We start from the raw sequence: 17195 nt of genomic DNA, 5'->3' as shown, positions 1-17195 counted from the left end.
CTGACTTAGACTCACAAGCTGAAACCACTTCTTTGATGGCAGATGATGGCTGTGGTATTCAGCCATCATCTGCCTAAAGCAGCCTAGAAATTCTGACACTGGAACTTACATCACCGGCAGGGGGCACGTCATTCTATGAGACCATCTGAGCTCCTATGATGTGATCACAGAGCACCGATGGGCTGGCATGATGGACAGGGTTCTGCTGAAGATCCCTCTGCCAGTCATCACAGTACTCCTCTGAAAACCAGCCCATGACTGACGTTCACAGGAGACCGTGATTCTTGCTGTGGAATTGCTGTGTATTGCACAAGCAATCAGATGATCACACATTAAAATTTATCTGACTAACAAATTGTTAAGGACTGGCGGAACGCACCAAGTATAGATGATATGAAACTAGGTGCGTTCGCAGTCCGAGGTCCACCGTGCAGTTAAAAACCCTGCTGCTAGTAAGACGGACTATATGGCGGTACTATAAGTATACACACATGGGTTAACTTCACCCAGCGTGAAGGAAGCGATCCTGTTGCATGACAGGACCGCGGTACCGCACATAGAGCGCGAGCAAGAAGTCAGCGAACACAACCCCAACTCAGGATTGAAGTCCGATTAGACCACTTGCTGGCACAACACCGCAACTGGGTGTGTAAGGAAACTATTAAAATAGTATATAAAGGCACGAGAGTGCGTGCGGTGCCGCACTGACGGACGCCACTAACCACCCAGGCTTGGGTAAGGAAAGCGCAGAGGAAGCGCACGGCGCCGTACAGGCGGACACAGCAACTGGACGCTGTGATGTGTGTTACGTGCAGATGGCTAGTCGGGCGCTAGATAGCTACCATCATCCGCGAGCAGTCAACAACACTAGGGAGGGATACTTAGGAGCTTTCATCCATCGACATACATCCATCTACACACACACATTATATCAAGACAATACTAGCGCATGGCCGTGCGGTCATGCGCAGTTTATATAGTTGCAGCACAGGAAGCTGCTACAGAAGTTTTGCCCTTTCAGGACCTGCCAAGAGGACCAATGGGATGTGCTGCAGCACCTGAGCATGTGACCCTCGATCTCCAACGGGAGATCCTGTCCTGGGCATGCTCAGTGTGTGCAAATAAGGACTTAGTCCCAGGGAAGCTCGCTCGCCGCAGATCAGTGCAGGGTACAACAGGAGAGCCGGAAAAGGCAGCAGTAACCCTTTCCACAGAATCAGTCCCAGCGAGACGCTGGGAGCGACGCCTCCGCTGAGCAGACCCAACTGCGGCCGATGCAGAATGGGAGACCGCAGCAGACACGGATCGAGATTCCCCCTGTGCAGCAGAGGAAACTCGACTCCTAACACAAATAGAGTAAAAGTGAAGAAAAATGTTTTAAAAATATGAAAAAAATAAAAAGTTTAAAATCACCTCCTTTCCCCCTGATTAATAATTAAGAGATAATCAAAACCCCACATATTAGATATCCCTGTGTTTGTAAACTTCCAGTCTATCATGAGGAAAAAAAATCAAATGCCATTATTGAGGTATTTTAGGCTGCCGCAACAACACAGAAAATGGCTCCATATTCCAAAAATTGAAACAATTACAGCTCCATTTTTTCACCACAATTTTTAAGACAAACCCCCCCCCCCCCCAAAATGGTGCATTTTTAGTATCTCTATAATTGTACTGACCTGGAAAAGCATATTGCCAGGTCATTTATTTACCATAAATTAAACTTTTTAAATGAAAAACCCCCAAAACAATTGTAGAATTGCGCTTTTTCGCTATTTCGGAGCACTTGATACTTGCAAAAAGGATTCATTGCATTATTAGTGCAAACAAAAGCAGAGGGGCACCACTGGTTATTATAGGATCCATCTGGGTTCATTTTTTTAGGCAGAATTTTTTTTTCCATTCTAAAACCTGGTGTAATGCGAAAGCCAAATTAAGCTCATAATAATCAATGTGACCTCCGTACTTCTGTTTGCATATTGGATGCAAATGGATCCTTTTCCAGATGAATTCTGGAATTTTCGAAAATGTGAACTAAGGCTTATTTTAATTACTGCAGTATTTTAAAAAGAACTCTTGACCAGTAAAGAATTCAGATACCAAAGTGGTGGAAGGAACTAAAAGGATAATGGTCCATCAATATGACAAAGAAAGTGCAAAAAACCTTCCTTGTTCCGGAAGCTGGCAACCTATGCTGTGCTTTGGCGGTGAGTATCATATTTTTTTTTAATTCAACAAGTCAAACAAATTTTAATTTTAGATTTGTTTATCTCTAGTTATCACATGTATAATTTACATAAAGTATTCTAATTCATATCATAAATTCAATACAAAAAGGACAATACAGATCAGTACAAAAAATGTATGAAAAAAGAAGGGTATTAAATTCGATAAAACAATAGAATTGTTCTAATTGGGATACATGATACACTGATGTGGCATTTTGAATGCTGGTTATAATTTTATTTGTCTTTCATTAGTTTACTGTCTATATTATATTTTATTATTTTTGTTCCCAAGGACCATTTATTAAAATAACCAGCTTTTCTATGAGAAAGCCACCTAGGCAAGAACAACCACAAAACACTAGGGAGTTGTAGTTATAGTGAGCTTTATTGCATCAATTATATGGGATATATATGGTTTGAAGAAAATTGGAAATATTAAAACCAGGTACTACTACAAAAGTCGAGTGCTTTATGATAATGAAAACGATGGGATATGTAATTGTGATCTTGATGTTTTCAGGAATAATAACAATTATCTTCTCCATGAGGGGGATGAAGCAGTAGGAAGAATAAGTGGTTTGATGCCTGACTCTCACAATAAATGAAGAACGGCAGACGTGGAAACAGACAGCAGAGGGCCTGTTCAAGAATCATACATTGGATCAATTGGGCTCCATAATTTCTCTAACCAGCAATTGTAAGTTACAGATGTATTGCTTCCATTGCTCACATGTAGGAAACAGCTTTGAAGGTGTCATTGTTGCCCACTACCTACTGGACCCATGTAAAGCTGGTAAATCTACTGCTTATTGTGAGCAAAAGTATCCTCCATGTGAAGAACCTTTATTTTTCCATCATGTTGACCAACTGATTGGTGGCATGAACTCTTTTGGCCCGTTTATGGCTCAAGTCCTGTTTTCTCTGCTTAAAATGGGTTAGAGAGCAGGAACATCAATACATAATGAAGCAGAGCTGGAACATCAATGACTGATGAAGCAGAGATGGAACAATGATGACTAGAATATCAGAGTTTTAGCAGCATTGGCTGATGTTATCGCATTAAAATAACAATGTCTTGAACAGCCGAGGCTTTTGTAGCACAAATTAAATTTGCAATGTTAAAGGCAAGAATGCCAGCTACTAGAATATCTATATAGACTAGAGTATACACTGGCGCTCTGGAAATGAGGTACTATAAGCTGCTGGTATCAGGTCAGATTCTCTGCCAGTTCTGACAGTGTTATACTAGAGAGAAAGATTGCAAAAAGACACCTGCGCTCGAAATAAAACAGAAATAACCATATAGGCTGTTGCAGCCGATGAGTATGTTTGACAGGTCTCAGTAACTGTGTAAAGATCACCTGCAATAAAAAATCCCCCACGTGCCTTTTAGGCGCAGGGTAGTTGATCACAAATCCACTTGACTGGGGGTGATGCAGAGTGCACTCACAAAGTTGGCCAGCATGAAGTCTGGTGAGGATCGCAGCAAGGGTTAAGTGCAGGTATGGCGTGCCACTGAGGGAGCGTCCTCCCTGGGCAGATGGGGAAGCCTACGTTGCTGCTATATAGCTGGACAGACTAGCGGCAGCATGCTTCGGCCGAGAGAATATCTAGGTGAGGTTCTGCTCTTGGAGCCAGGTTTAAATGATCTAGGAGAATGATGTACTTTTTGCTAGTTAGGCTACTTTCACACTTCTGTCTTTTCAGATCCGTTGCAATGCGTCGTTTTGGGAAAAAAACGGATCCTGCAAATGTGCCCGCAGGATCTGTTTTTTTTCCCATAGACTTGTATTAGTGACGGATTGCGACGGATGGCCACACGTTGCATCTGTCGTGCGACAGATCCGTCGTGTTTTGGCGAACCATCTGGAAAAAACTTTCAATGTAACATTTTTTGTCTGCGTCGAAAAAACGTACAGCGACGGATCCTGAAGCATCCATCGTTGGCGAGAATGGAATCCTATGGGCGCAGGATCCGTTGCTGTCCGTCAAATGACAGAATCCAGCAACAGATTCCGTTTTTTTACACTGAGCATGCCTGGAAGGATTTCTATTCATTATTTAACCCATTTTTCCTGCAGCTGCTGCATCGACGGAGCCGTAAAAAAACAGGATCCAGTGCATCCGTTTTTTACAATCTTCACAGGATCTGTCTTTTGAACACTTTGACGGATTGTGACTGATTCTAAAAGACAGAAGTGTGAAAGTAGCCTTAGATTACCATGATAACTCATGTAGGAGAGGAGCAGAGCTAGCTGTGAAGGATAGGAGATGCGGAACTTGGAGTCAAAACCTCGACAGCTGAGAAACAGTTTCAAAAATCATAGAGTGATCAAATTCATGAAACTCATGAACTTTGACTCAAACTCGATCCTGTGTTGATCGATTTGATCATCTCTATCTTCTTCTTACACTTCTACTTTAGTTATTCTTCTCTTCTGCCACCAATTAGCGACCAGTCTATGGATCGCAACATGAGATTCTCCTGCAGTCAGAGAGGCAAGGGTGAAGACTAGATAGTCCCTTAGATTCCACATCTTAATCTAGTCTGTGCCAAGGCAACTGTGTGTCTCAAGACATTGTTCCAGATCAGAAATTCATTACAATGTTTTAGTTTACTAAGAAGTATAGATTGTGATGTTCTGTATAACAGTACTCCACATAACGCGAAACTTCTCAAAATCCTTGTAATTACAACATGTACAAAAAAAAAGTCTTTTTCTAAGAACTGAAAAGCCCAAGACATTTTACCTAATGCCAAATACGACTTTACCAAATGTTATAAGGAATTAGCGAAAAGCTTATTTTTCATTATTGACTTCATCCAGAAATAGGACATCTGAAACATTCAGTGGCCCGAACCTCTGTTGAAATAAGTACAGATGAACATTCGACTTTGGCTGTAAAATTGAACTCTTGTATGAAATATAAACTAATCAATAATATAAAAACTATTTGTCAAAAAAATCAGCTTGCCGGATTTAGATTAAAAGAATATGGCTCCTAAATCCTCTTCACTGAAGAAGATGGCTATAGACACAGTATTATAAGTCACTCCGAAAATTTGTTGAGCCAACATAAGTCCCTTACAAGATTTAAAAGATGTATGGCACCCCTAGTAAAGCCCAGAAGATTAAAAAGCAGTCTTTGAAGATATAGATACTCAAGCTGCTATTGCATTTTTATATAAATTATTTGTTAAAATTTCATTTTGAGTTTGGTGCATGAGTCGGTGTTAGCAGTATTTTATTATTGTCTGCAAAGCAATACAGTCACGGCACATGAAGGACAAGATTTACCAACTGCGGTGTAGTCATACATCTCTACAAGCATACTTCCAGTAATATGGACAAAAGACATTTAGGCTATGTGTTTTAAAGCCTGTAATAAAATTCCGAAAAGTTTAATTCTACTTTTTACCCTTTGTCTTATTCTTGTTTTCTAGCGTGAACACAAGCCTCGGTCGATTGGGAAGGAAGAAGTCCAAAGAGCAAATTTTCAATTACTTCATACTAGTCAAGTTTACCAATTTGTCTTCTGTCATAAAGACATCATACAAGTTAGGTTCCTATGTTATCATACCATAGCACTCTTTGAGATAGGCACTATCTACTGCACGTTGGTTTTGCCTCTGGGCTTTTTGGCATCAGGAAATGAAAAAATAATATTTCTATAGCCCCAAAATATTTCTCAGCACTTTACATTTCAGAGTGGACTTTTACAGACAATAAATATATTACAGAGTAACACATAATACAACAGATACCAAGATAAGTAAGGGAACTACTATATGTATATGTACTATATAGGTACTCAAATAATGCTGCATGAACCGGTCACCAGCCAGTGTGCGTACAAGTACAGACTAGTGTTGAGCATTCCGATACCGCAAGTATCGGGTATCGGCCGATATTTGCGGTATCGGAATTCCGATACCGAGATCCGATATTTTTGTGATATCGGGTATCGGTATCGAATCAATAGGGATGTGGAAAATAAAGAATTAAAATAAAAAATATTGATATGCTCACCTCTCCGGCGGCCCCTGGACTTCACGCTGCTATCCGGGAGGCTTCTTTGTTTAAAAAGCGCGCCTTTCGGACCGGTGAATGACGTCCCGGCTTCTGATTGGTCGCGTGCCTCCCATGTGACCGGCACGCGGCCAATCAGAAGCCGCGACGTCATTCTCATTCACAAAACTGCTAATTCTAGGAATTGAGGACCTGCGAATGACGTCGCAGCCTCTGATTGGTCGCGTGCCGGTCACATGGGCGGCACGCGACCAATCAGAAGCCGGGATGTCATTCACAGGTCCGAAAGGCGCGCTTTTTAAACAAAGAAGCCTCCCAGTTAGCAGTGTGAAGTCCAGGGGCCGCCGGAGAGGTGAGCATATCAATATTTTTTATTTTAATTCTTTATTTTACACATCCCTATGGATCCCAGGGCCTGAAGGAGAGTTTCCTCTCCTTCAGACCCTGGGAACCATGAGAATACCTTCCGATACTTGATGTCCCATTGACTTGTATTGGTATCGGATATCGGTATCGGCGATATCCGATATTTTTCGGGTATCGGCCGATACTATCCGATACCGATACTTTCAAGTATCGGACGGTATCGCTCAACACTAGTACAGACACAGAATGGTATTAAGTGGATGGAGGATGTGGAAATAGTTTGTATAAAAGACAACATTCTGAGGAACATTTAGGAATCATATTAATGGGGGGATAGACCAGTCTAAAAATGCATTTTTAGGGCACACTTTAAACGGTGGATACTGGGAAGTAATCAAATTGTCCAGGGTAATGCATTCCAGAGAATTGGTTCAGCATGAGAGAAGTCTTGGAGATGAGATTGTGAGGTTTGGATTGTTGATTATTTGTAGTTGGAGCAAATAGAACAAGTAGGGTGGTAGACAAATATGATGGAGGAGATTTAGGACAGTACAGAATTGTGGAGCGCTTTGTGAATGAAAGTGACAAGTTTCTATTGTATTCCGTGGTGGATGGGAAATCATCGCAATGACAAAGTGGAGGCTCCAGTATAGGGGTTGGACAGAATTTTGATCTTGGTGGCTGCATTCCGGGTGGAGTAGAAAGGGGAGGGTTTAGAAAGTGGGAGACTGATTAGAAGAGAACTTTTCCAGAGTCAAAGGTAACGGAAAAAGTCAAGTTTAAGGATGAGTTGCTTTACATGAGGTTCCGGGAGGCTTCTGTGGTGCCAAGGTGACTTGCATTCTCTTGTGAACATTTGGTCAGCTCGAAACTTCAGGAGTGTGAGTTACATTATGTTTCAATGACATTGCAAAAATATATTAACCAGCCTGCTAATTTCTAGGTAGTTTGTTGTAGTGCTATTAATTCCTAAGTATACTGTATATCAATGGCAAGCTTGCCATAGAAGCCAACACTGTAGCTGATAGGGGCACTCAGGAAAAATGGTCCTAGACCAGATTGACACAAGTGGCACACGTGCATGCAAAGTCAATCTATCTGCACATTCTTTGTGACAGCTCCACCAGTGCATCCAAAGGTAACTTGGAAGGTTGGAATGCCAGGAGAGGTAAGTGAGCTATAGCTAGTTATAGCTACCAGTCCAGTCATTCTATAATAATGTCCGCCTATTTATATTATTGGAATGGCCAATAGACCACAATGGTCAAGCTCTGTGCATCACGTATTTGTTACAATTTCGGAAGACTTTTCAGTAGTTTTATTATCATCATAGACATGATAACAATAAAAGGTTACACTTCTACACACAGTTTATTGCTGCTTACGTCCATTTTCCCAATTGATGCTTGATTCCAATTGGTTACTGATGCACTTTGTTATTTTGTGAACTTGATCATATCTGTACATACAGGCAAAGTTATACTGTATAGTTCTAGTCAAAATTACTTTTTTGCTATGTGTATGAAATGAAACTTTTTAAAAGGTCACAAAAAGTCATTTCTGTTTGTCACAAGTAGGCATTTCCAACATAAAACTTGACATATTAAACAAGTAACTTCAACACTGTATACATTTGTTGGAAAAATAAAATGAAAAAGCAGCTGCAGAAGCAAATGAGACTGACACAGCTACTTGTGTTGGGTGGAAAAGTCACAGAGAGGAAAGAAAGCAGAAAATATGGAACCTTTCTCCTCGGTCTAGTTTTCATAATGGTATTGTTTGTGTCCTAAAATTGCCTTTTTTTTCTCAGATGCCCGCATGCAATTTCATAAGTCCACACTTTTTAATACAAACATGGCAAGTTGTAGACTATGAAAACGTGAACATATTTGAGATCACTTTCAATTTAAATAAAACATAGTAAGGAAAACTGAGCTGCAAAATTGTATCTATGTCTGTAAAATATTCTTGTTACTTTTCAGTACTGGAAAAAAACAAAACTGTTTTATTATAGGGATTATCCAGGACCGCTCCTGCCTGAGGTTCAGCAGCTTCAGCTGACATCATGTAGACAGAGCAGCGGCTTTGCTCTGTTAATGGGTTGTGATTGGTGACGTCATGCTCATTGACAACTGACACCCTGCTGTATAACTGAAGGGAGTTGGCTGTCAATCAGCATGACGTTTTCGATCACGCTCTCTCCACAGAGCAGGTCAGAAGGAGAAGAGCTGCCACGTTGATGTGGAGCACCTGAATCACCGGCAGGAGCGGTCAATATCTACTCTGTACTGTCTCTGGCTAGAACAGGCAAATGGTTAGCAACTATGTGCCTGTTTTTCATCTAAGTCTGAAGGTTTTTTGTGTGTGTTTAGTACACTTCTGTCATTCTATGCATGTTTATTTGGTTAATAATAATTGCTTTTATACAGTTAGGGCCAGAAATATTTGGACAGTGACACAATTTTCGCGAGTTGGGCTCTGCATGCCACCACATTGGATTTGAAATGAAACCTCTACAACAGAATTCAAGTGCAGATTGTAATGTTTAATTTGAAGGGTTGAACAAAAATATCTGATAGAAAATGTAGGAATTGTACACATTTCTTTACAAACACTCCACATTTTAGGCGGTCAAAAGTAATTGGACAAATAAACATAACCCAAACAAAATATTTTTATTTTCAATATTTTGTTGCAAATCCTTTGGAGGCAATCACTGCCTTAAGTCTGGAACCCATGGACATCACCAAACGCTGGGTTTCCTCCTTCTGCTTTGCCAGGCCTTTACAGCCGCAGCCTTCAGGTCTTGCTTGTTTGTGGGTCTTTCCGTCTTAAGTCTGGATTTGAGCAAGTGAAATGCATGCTCAATTGGGTTTAGATCTAGAGATTGACTTGGCCATTGCAGAATGTTCCACTTTTTGGCACTCATGAACTCCTGGGTAGCTTTGGCTGTATGCTTGGGGTCATTGTCCATCTGTACTATGAAGCGCCGTCCAATCAACTTTGCAGCATTTGGCTGAATCTGGGCTGAAAGTATATCCCGGTACACTTCAGAATTCATCCGGCTACTCTTGTCTGCTCTTATGTCATCAATAAACACAAGTGACCCAGTGCCATTGAAAGCCATGCATGCCCATGCCATCACGTTGCCTCCACCATGTTTTACAGAGGATGTGGTGTGCCTTGGATCATGTGCCGTTCCCTTTCTTCTCCAAACTTTTTTCTTCCCATCATTCTGGTACAGGTTGATCTTTGTCTCATCTGTCCATAGAATACTTTTCCAGAACTGAGATGGCTTCTTGAGGTGTTTTTCTGCAAATTTAACTCTGGCCTGTCTATTTTTGGTATTGATGAATGGTTTGCATCTAGATGTGAACCCTTTGTATTTACTGTCATGGAGTCTTCTCTTTACTGTTGACTTAGAGACAGATACACCTACTTCACTGAGAGTGTTCTGGACTTCAGTTGATGTTGTGAACGGGTTCTTCTTCACCAAATTAAGTATGCGGCGATCATCCACCACTGTTGTCATCCGTGGACGCCCAGGCCTTTTTGAGTTCCCAAGCTCACCAGTCAATTCCTTTTTTCTCAGAATGTACCCAACTGTTGATTTTGCTACTCCAAGCATGTCTGCTATCTCTCTGATGGATTTTTTCTTTTTTTTCAGCCTCAGGATGTTCTGCTTCACCTCAATTGAGAGTTCCTTTGACCGCATGTTGTCTGCTCACAGCAACAGCTTCCAAATGCAAAACCACACACCTGGAATCCACCCCTGACCTTTTAACTACTTCATTGATTACAGGTTAACGAGGGAGACGCCTTCAGAGTTAATTGCAGCCCTTAGAGTCCATTGTCCAATTACTTTTGGTCCCTTGAAAAAGAGGACGCTATGCATTACAGAGCTATGATTCCTAAACCCTTTCTCCGATTTGGATGTGGAAAGTATCATATTGCAGCTGGGAGTGTGCACTTTCAGCCCATATTATATATATAATTGTATTTCTGAACATGTTTTTGTAAACAGCTAAAATAACAAAACTTGTGTCACTGTCCAAATATTTCTGGCCCTAACTGTTTTTTTTACTTCTGGCTATTAGAATGTGGATCTTATGTGCACTTCATTGTGTGTATGGCATTTATTCTTTTACCATCATGTATGTTCCTCTCTCCTCTCCAGGTACAGGTTCCAACTTATGGGCATTGACTTTGTTCTAACCTATTGTAATTGTGCTTATGTTTAGACAATGTATACCTTATATGTTTGATTGTTACACTTATGCCTCAGTTAGCCTATGACTAAGGGTGTGTATACACCTGAAATGCGTCAAGTACGAGGCCTCGTCTTTAAATGTTTTAAATACGTTTGAATAAAGAATCCATTTTATTCCTGGATGGTTGTGCCGGAATCTTTCCCCATTTTTTTGTCTACCTTTCTGTGATCACCAGTGGAAACAGCACCGTCAGGAGGAACTCCGGGCCAAGTTTCCACTACAAATTCTCAGCGTGATAAGCTCCTTCGTCCCTCTCCCTGCATCTCACCTGCCGGTTAGTTTTTAGACCGATAGTAAAAAAAATGCCCTGGTTGAAACCTTTAAGATGCAAATCCACAATGGCAAGCATTTAGTATGGCAGAGTTGCGATCAAAAACTTGATATTCACTGTGGAGCCATAAAAAATGGGCACAGAAAAAGGGAAATAAGGCCAAGAACAAAATCAAAGCCAAAAATATAGCCATGGTGTATAGCGAGTTTTATGTGTAGGAGGTCAGGCAGTAATATTAGATAAAAAAAGAGTGGGCTGGCAATCCACACGTTAAATCTAGAGATGAGCAAATCTGGCAAAATTTAAATTTAGCAGATCCGTGAGAGTTTGGTCAGGAAATTAATATTTAGTAAATGTATTATTAGACGCAAACTGAATGTGACTTGAAATTCTTTAATAAAAGCCATTTATTATGCAGTGAGATCTCATAACCCAAAAGTGTAAAAAAAAAATGGGCAAAAAAGGGTTAAAAACAATAAAATATTTTGTCACTTCATCTCCCAGAAACTCAAGGAGGGGAGTATGTGAATCTTGTAAAATTGCAGCTGACTTTCTGCCATTTTTATGGAATCATACAAGTCAAATTTCCAAAAATTTGGATCGGCAAATTAATTTGTAACTTGGAAATTCTAAACAAATTTGATTTGCCTAGATTTGATTCTTTAATCCTTAATTAAAGAGGCTGTCCGAAGGCAATTTTATTCTTTCTTACAATGGGCCTAAAAACTAACAGGCAGGTGATTGCTAACAGATGCCAGAATGGAGCGTTCACCGATCGCTCCTGCCAGAGATTCAGCTGTTCTACAACAACAGACCAGATCTTCCTTTCCCAGGCTGCTCTGACAATCGGGCATGACTGCCGTCCCCATGCTGGTTTGATAACCGACACCCTGCAGTTAGGCAGTGGGGAGCCGGTTGTCAATCAGCATGATGTTAGCAGTCACATCTCGTCAACAGAACAGAGCAGAAGAACAGACGCTGCTCTGAAATACAGTGCACACCTGCCTGCTGTCCTTGGAGATATTTAAAAATGGCCTTAGCTCCCCAAAAATATGGAAACAGAAGATTAAGATAGAAGTAGGCGGCTGCCGTTTCTCTCTTTCTTCCTGTGAAACTGCTTGCTGTGAGAGGGGAGATAGAGCAGCAACTGGGAAATTTTTGATTTGTACAGCGCAAAGCACTGGGGTCACACCCAAACGTGACTTCTCACATAGCAAACATGGAGACAGAAAATGTGCATTTTTTAAAAATTATGCAGCAGTATGTGACAAGATAAAAAAGAAGTGAGGCACAAAACATCTGACAGATCTAAATTTAAAGGGAACCTATCTGAAAAATTTTACATTAAGCTGTGTAGGTACTTGTCCCTCAATAGAAAGGATATGTTTGCTAGTCATGAATATTCTACTGTAGAATCTATATGCAAATCAGGCTGGAAGTGCACTGGGGGCATGTCAATGCACTGGAAAACCACAGATCACATACATGAACACTACTTTAGTGCACTTTCATCCTGATTTGCATATGATTGTTACGTTACATTTCTCATAGTATACATGGCACATCTTGTTACGCCTGGGAAAAAGCATCCTATCAATTCAATTTGCCTACTAAATCAACTTGAAGAAGAGGAAAAGAAAAATCATATACACAAAAAACAGAAAAATATCCAATACCCACCCCCTAACAAAACGTCATGTTATAAAATCCATGTAAAAAATATTTGTAAAAATATTGATTACAAATTCCAAACAAGCCCTATGTTTTCCGATCCTGCAGACAAGCTCTCTTCCATCTGTCCCTTTTCTTGCTATCCCCCTAAATTGGATATCAGCAAGAATTTGGGTGCAAAAAAAGGTTTTAAGCTTTGTCTATTCTGAAATTGGTTACACTAATTATTTCCACTCAGGACCCTAAGGGAAGGTGCCCACCAGTGTATATTCGTCTCATCCAAGAGAATCAGAGTGTTATCATAGTGTGATCTGATTTTTTTGGATGAGGAGAAGATGGAAGAAAAATCTCCATCTTCTCCATTGTGGTAGTCGGCAATTTTGTTCCATGGACTAATTGACTTGCATGGCTGAGTGCGATCCGAATTTAGGATCAAACTCGGGCATGCCTTGACTCTTTCCCCAGACCGGTCCGAGGAACGAATCAGACATGTTAATGGCCCCATAGACTAACATCATGCAATGTTTTGACTGATCTCACTCAGATAAAAAGTACGGTCATCTGCCCAAGCCCTTAGAAATAGAATAATGGTTTATTCATATGATGGCAGACCACTGTTTTGTGATGCCTAAATTGGATATAAAAAACAGACATTTTAAGGGTTTAGATAAATCATTTTCCAGATAAGAGAATATGGAGGACTATACACAAGCTCGCCTTTTATATGGATGCATTCTATTTAATCTCGTTTCTCTTTTAGCTCAGACGCGGTCACAACTGTCCCATCTGCCTTTCCACACAGGTAAACCGTTTGTTATAAGCAGGGTTCAGATTTGTCCTCGTCTGTCTCTGTACTCAGCGGCGAGCCTTTGATTCCAGTCCCGGTGCTTGTAATCTGTCGCTCCATATCGGGGACTCGTTGTTATGTAAAGCTGCACACGCGATGGCCACAGGTTCTTAACAGGAAAGATGAAATGTTCTATAAAATAAAGAGAGCAGAGAGATCAGAACACAAAGCTTCCTACGGACGACCGGCTCGAGTTCCCTGCTATTTGCAAGAATTAATTAAATGAGAGTACAGGGAGGATATGGAGGACAGGGGAAGCGTAGACATGCATCCTAAGAGGTGGTTACAATAGCACCGAGTACAGTGGCAAAAAGACAAAGGTGTACTCAAGAAATTATTAGTACATTTAAAAATTTGCCACCATCAGAAATATTGTTATTTTAGATATTAGAATTTCAAAATAAGGCTTAAATAAGCTTTAAGTCAAAAATTAAAAATAAAAAATTCTTAATATCTGGATATCTCTAGTATGTTAATGCAGATGCCAAATCTTAACACGAATAATAATAATAATGATGATCTTTATTTTTATATTGCGCTAACATATTCCGCAGCGCTTTGCAGGTTGCACACATTACCGTTGCTGTCCCCGTTGGGGCTCACAATCTAAATTCCCTATCAGTATGTCTTTGGAACACTATGGAGAAACCCTTAAAAATGTGTAACTCCCAGTGAATTTCTATTTCATTTGTATCTCAAAAGTAGCTTGATGAATGGTAAAGTATAGCATTAATTCTTAGTAAATTCTGGCTCAGATGTGTTAACGACAGCACTGAGCATGATCGAATTAGTCGTTCCTTATCGTAAATGTTAAAGATTTTCAGATCTAAAAAAGTCCAATGGACTCATTTTTTATCTGTTATTTTAAGGACATATCATTTGGGGGATTCTTTATTATTCTTGTGGTATAAAAAGGTTCTTTATAGTTAGAACAGTCAGAATGTGGAAGGCCCAAGAGGTAGTAATGGCAGAAACTATAACAGCTTTAAAACAGCTTTAACCCCTTCATGACCCAGCCTATTTTGACCTTAAAGACCTTGCCGTTTTTTGCAATTCTGACCAGTGTCCCTTTATGAGGTAATAACTCAGGAACGCTTCAACGGATCCTAGCGGTTCTGAGACTGTTTTTTCGTGACATATTGGGCTTCATGTTAGTGGTAAATTTAGGTCAATAAATTCTGCGTTTATTTGTGATAAAAACGGAAATTTGGCGAAAATTTTGAAAATTTCGCAATTTTCACATTTTGAATTTTTATTCTGTTAAACCAGAGAGATATGTGACACAAAATAGTTAATAAATAACATTTCCCACATGTTTACTTTACATCAGCACAATTTTGGAAACAAAATTTTTTTTTGTTAGGAAGTTATAAGGGTTAAAATTTGACCAGCGATTTGTCATTTTTACAACGAAATTTACAAAACCATTTTTTTTAGGGACCACCTCACATTTGAAGTCAGTTTGAGGGGTCTATATGGCTGAAAATACCCAAAAGTGACACCATTCTAAAAACTTCACCCCTCAAGGTACTCAAAACCACATTCAAGAAGTTTATTAACCCTTCAGGTGCTTCACAGCAGCAGAAGCAACATGGAAGGAAAAAATGAACATTTAACTTTTTAGTCACAAAAATTATCTTTTAGCAACAATTTTTTTATTTTCCCAATGGTAAAAGGAGAAACTGAACCACGAAAGTTGTTGTCCAATTTGTCCTGAGTACGCTGATACCTCATATGTGGGGGTAAACCACTGTTTGGGCGCACGGCAGGGCTTGGAAGGGAAGGAGCGCCATTTGACTTTTTGAATCAAAAATTGGCTCCACTCTTTAGCGGACACCATGTCACGTTTGGAGAGCACCCGTGTACCTAAAAATTGGAGCTCCCCCACAAGTGACCCCATTTTGGAAACTAGACGCCCCAAGGAACTTATCTAGATGCATAGTGAGCACTTTGATCCCCCAGGTGCTTCACAAATTGATCCGTAAAAATGAAAAAGTACTTTTTTTTCACAAAAAAATTCTTTTCGCCTCAATTTTTTCATTTTCACATGGGCAACAGGATAAAATGGATCCTAAAATGTGTTGGGCAATTTCTCCTGAGTACACCAATACCTCACATGTGGGGGTAAACCACTGTTTGGGCACATGGTAAGGCTCGGAAGGGAAGGAGCGCCATTTGACTTTTTGAATGAAAAATTATTTCCATCGTTAGCGGACACCATGTCGCGTTTGGATAGCTCCTGTGTGCCTAAACATTGGCGCTCCCCCACAAGTGACCCCATTTTGGAAACTAGACCCCCCAAGGAACTTATTTAGATGCCTAGTGAGCACTTTAAACCCTCAGGTGCTTCACAAATTGATCTGCAAAAATGAAAAAGTACTTTTTTTTCACAAAAAAATTCTTTTCGCCTCAATTTTTTCATTTTCACATGGGCAGTAGGATAAAATGGATCATAAAATTTGTTGGGCAATTTCTCCCGAGTACGCCGATACCTCAAATGTGGGGGTAAACCACTGTTTGGGCACTCGGCAGGGCTCGGAAGGGAAGGCGCGCCATTTGACTTTTTGAATGGAAAATTAGCTCCAATTGTTAGCGGACACCATGTCGCGTTTGGAGAGCCCCTGTGTGCCTAAACATTGGATCTCCCCCACAAGTGACCTCATTTTGGAAACTAGACCCCCCAAGGAACTTATCTAGATGCATATTGAGCACTTTAAACCCCCAGGTACTTCACAGAAGTTTATAACGCAGAGCCATGAAAATAAAAAATAATTTTTCTTTCCTCAAAAATGATATTTTAGCCTGGAATTTCCTATTTTGCCAAGGATAATAGGAGAAATTGGACCCCAAATATTGTTGTCCAGTTTGTTCTGAGTACGCTGATACCCCATATGTGGGGGTAAACCACTGTTTGGGCGCACGGCAGGGCTCGGAAGGGATGGCACGCCATTTGGCTTTTTAAATGGAAAATTAGCTCCAATCATTAGCGGACACCATGTCACGTTTGGAGAGCCCCTGTGTGCCTAAACATTGGAGATCCCCCAGAAATGACCCCATTTTGGAAACTAGACCCCCAAAGGAACTAATCTAGATGTGTGGTGAGGACTTTGAACCCCCAAGTGCTTCACAGAAGTTTATAACGCAGAGCCATGAAAATAAAAATAAAAAATTATTTTCTCAAAAATGATCTTTTAGCCTGCAATTTTTTATTTTCCCAAGGGTAACAGGAGAAATTTGACCCCAAAAGTTGTTGTCCAGTTTCTCCTGAGTACGCTGATACCCCATATGTGGGGGTAAATCACTGTTTGGGCACATGCCGGGGCTCGGAAGTGAAGTAGTGACGTTTTGAAATGCAGACTTTGATGGAATGCTCTGTGGGCGTCACGTTGCGTTTGCAGAGCCCCTGATGTGGCTTAACAGTAGAAACCCCCCACAAGTGACCCCATTTTGGAAACTAGACCCCCAAAGGAACTTATCTAGATGTGTGGTGAGCACTTTGAACCCCCAAGT

This window comes from Ranitomeya imitator, chromosome 4, assembly GCF_032444005.1.
Source record: "Ranitomeya imitator isolate aRanImi1 chromosome 4, aRanImi1.pri, whole genome shotgun sequence".
Classification (NCBI taxonomy): domain Eukaryota; kingdom Metazoa; phylum Chordata; class Amphibia; order Anura; family Dendrobatidae; genus Ranitomeya; species Ranitomeya imitator.
This window is presented reverse-complemented; position numbering follows the sequence as displayed.